Below are 3,980 nucleotides of genomic sequence, written 5' to 3'. Positions count from 1 at the left end.
TTGATCGATTGTGGCTGTTTTTCTTTTGTTTAATTAATGTCTATTATATTTCCATTTTCCAAATTTAAAAAAAATCTGCAAAGTTTCAGCTAGATTTTCAACTTTTTATTCAGAGTTTTAAGAATTTTTTTGAGTTTGTATTCAGCTTAATAGCCCATGAAATTCCAGGGTAATAATGTGCAAGTTATAAGTTGCTAAAGGATCGCGTTGATTTTTAATAATTTTTTTTTTCTTGTAGACATTTGGTTAGGTGGTCGGTTGTCGAAAATGCTAAATTACGTTCTGCTAAGAAGGAACATAGCAATATTTCAATGAAGCCTTAAAAAAAGTCGCCTACTTTTTTCTGACTTTTTATGCAGTTACAGTTTTTTGGTGCTTTCGTGAGCGTGCGTGTGATAATAGATCAGCCCTTCCTGATCCCTGAATCCAACAAAATGCGCGTGCGCTTGCTTTGCATCATATTTAAGTTATCTGTGTCCAAAGAATAAATATATCTTTAAGAAGCTGTTGCAAAAAACAAAGCTTGTTAAGATTTATTAAGAAATTAATTCAAAATCACTTCAACTTACAAGATTTAGTAACAAAAAAAAAATTACTGAGAAGTTAAAAAACGTCCTTATACATATGCATATATGTATGTATTTATATCGTTTTGCATTGATGCGCGTTAGTTTCCTAAATTAAATTTTTGTGTAGGTGGGGAGGATTATTGATTTTTTTAAAATAATTTTTGAAATATTGTGCCGCTCCTAAGGATTTTTGGCGCAACACCCCAGTGATGCCAGATTGTGGGTAATTTCCCTAATTGAGGGATATTTTGCAACAAAAGTTATTTAAAGGGGAAACCTCCATGACGGAAATACGTATGCGATAAATACACCCGCTATGTGACGCTGGAGTCTAGTTATTAATAAAAATCGTATTTACGAACCGATTTCTTTTAAATTAAAAATGTAAGCTGCCAGCATGATGGAAAATACGTTTACCAAAAATTGACACGCTAGGTGGCGCGGAAGTCGTATTATTTTTAAAAGTCGTATTTATGAACCGATTTCGTTCAAATTCAAAGTATAGCTACCTGCATGATGAAAAAAGAGTTTGCGAAAACGGACCCGATAAAAGCCCTCTTTATGAACCGATTTTGTCAATGCAAATTCGAAACGTTTATTACTTTCATGATGATTTTAATTTTTTTCTTTGGAAACATATATGTACAATGTACAAATTTACATACATAAAATGATAGTTGTTTTCGTTGTTTGGACTAAACTGAAAAACCCGTCAAATTGTCGTAGGCTAAACCTTGCATATCTGGTCCTATTATAGCCTACTAGAAACACGCTGGTAGCGCTGGAGTAGAGTTACTTTTAAATTCGTATTTATTAACCGATTTCGTTCAAATTCGCAAAGTGAGCTATCTGTATAATGAAAAATTCGTTTCCTAAAAATGACCAGCAGTGATCGGACTTCAAAAAAAATTCTGTGTGGTAGAATCTGGAAAAAATGTGGTAGATTTCAAAAAAAATGTGGTAGATCTCTGGGTTTCGATCAAGCTTTGTACAAAAATTATAAAAATTCTGCAAGCTTTCACCTAAATGGTAAACTTTTTAATTAGACTCTAAAAAAATTTAATTTTAGTATAATAAAGTGCAAGATTGAAGTTGCTAAAAATTGCGTTGAGTTTTGGCAATTTTTTCCCCTGACAGTGTAAAACAGTTCCTTCCATACTAAGATTTTTTTCGAACATATTTTAAGAGATTTCTGCAACCTTGCGGAGTGCTGCCAGCTTTTCCTTTTATCACATCACGAAGTAGCGAACAAATGTGGCACGTTCCATAAATAGCTAATAGGGATTTGCCGATTTTGACAATTCTCAAGTAAAACTAAACAACGCCTCAGAAACCTTATATGCACTTAAATTTGCTAATACTTTCACAAAAATCGCCGCTTTTTTAACATTTTCGCTATTAATTATTTTTATAAATCATATATTTTGCAATTTAACACAATAAAACCGCGTTCCTGTCAAAATATTGAATATTGAGAAAATTTACTATTTAACAGTTTATTTTATCCTTCCATTCGGCTTTGTCTCCTTTTTTTGAGAAATTTCATCTTCGCCGGGAATGCGGAATCTTGTATTGTCATTCTTGTTACCATATAGTGGTAGTAGTTGAGGATCCTTGGCTCAACGGATTTGCTTCGTTTTTGTCTGTAGAAAGTTTGTAAGGAAAAAATTGGAAAAATGGCGTTGCCAGATATCTGCAATATCAGAAAAAAATTAGGTATAAACAAGCCGCAATAATGCTACTTCACTGAGAACGTATACAAAAAATTAATTCAGAAAAAATTTTGGTAGAGTTGACACCATTCGAAAAAAATTTTACATATATGTAAAAATGAATTGCTTTCATGTGTTATCGCATAACTCAAGAACGGCTCAAGGGTTTTGCTTCGCTTTTATTTCATTTTGTTGCTCTCTATCTGTAGAAGGTGGGTGGGTTGCCATATATCTGAAATATCAAAAAAAAATTAAAAAAGCCGCAATAATTATATTTCACTGTTAATGCATAACAAATTTAATATGGACGAAAATTTTGACAGGGCTGCCACCATTCGATAAAATCTTTATAAATGAAAATGTATTGCTGTATCACAAAAAATGTAATTTAAATAAGCCGCGATAATGCTATTCCACTGCGAATGTATGAAAACATTTAAAACAGAAAAAAATTTGCATAGGGTTGCCACCATTCGAATAAAAGCTCAAGTCACGGTATTTGTGGTCAACTCCTTCGAAACGGCTTGGCCGATTTATATGAAAATTTTTGTGTATCTATATATAAATAAGCCACAGAAAATTTTGCCATCCCTTTTCTGAAGGCACCGTTTGCTCGATTTCAATGAAACATACACCGATTTAAAGGATATAACTTGCTATAATCCAGAAATGTTAATCCCGATACGTAGGGGGCGTGGCATCTGACATATAGACTAAAATGTGAAAACCACTATTTCTCTAAAACCAATAATGCTGGAGAACTGAAACTTAGCACAGATGGTACTGGAAAGTGGGCGTGGCACTTCCCATACAAACTGAAATTCTCATATCGCTTATCTCTGGAACCACTTATGCTAACGTCCTGAAATTGGACACAGCAACTTATGTTGTCAATACCGTACTTACGGCGAAAAGTGGTCGATTTTTCAAAAGGGGGCGTGGAACCGCCCATAAAAACTGAAATTCTCATATCGCTTATCTCGGAAACTGCTTATGCTAACGTCCTGAATTTTGGCACAGCTATTTAACTAACAGTAACGTGCTTACGGCGGAAAGTGGTATATTTTGGAAAAGAGGGCGTGGCACCGCCCATACAAACTGAAATTCTCATATCGCTTATCTCTGCAACCACTTATGCTAACGTCCTGAAATTGGACACAGCAACATATGTTGCCAGTAGCGTACTTACGGCGAAAAGTGGTAGATTTTGGAAAAGGGGCGTGGCACCGCCCATAAAAACTGAAATTCTCATATAGCTTATCTCTGAGACTGCTAATACCAACGTCCTGAAATTTGACACAGCCACATATGCTATCAATACCGTACTTATGGCGAAAAGCGTTAGGTATTGAAAAAGGGGGCGAGACACCTCCCATACAAGCTGAACTTCTCATTTCGCTTATCTGTGTATTTGCTTATGCTGACGTTCTGAAATTGTACGCAGCTGCATATGTTATCATTACCGAACCGAAATGCAATTTCCATATCGCTTATATCTGGAACTACTTATGATAAGGTAATGGAATTTGATACACGTACATCTATAATATAAAATGGCAAGAATCATTCAATTGGAACCATTTTCTTCCAGATTTCTAAATCGCATTGAATGATTGTTGGATCAGTGTGTTTGTCTTCTGTTAGGTGGAGCAGGGATTGAGTGCAGAGATGGGCACCCACTCATCCCGACGTTTTTCAG

This window comes from Rhagoletis pomonella, unplaced genomic scaffold (genome assembly GCF_013731165.1).
Source record: "Rhagoletis pomonella isolate Grant_MI unplaced genomic scaffold, Rhpom_1.0 Rhpom_scaffold_00008, whole genome shotgun sequence".
Lineage (NCBI taxonomy): Eukaryota > Metazoa > Arthropoda > Insecta > Diptera > Tephritidae > Rhagoletis > Rhagoletis pomonella.
The sequence above is the reverse complement of the archived record's forward strand: the minus strand, read 5'-3'. Positions refer to the sequence as shown.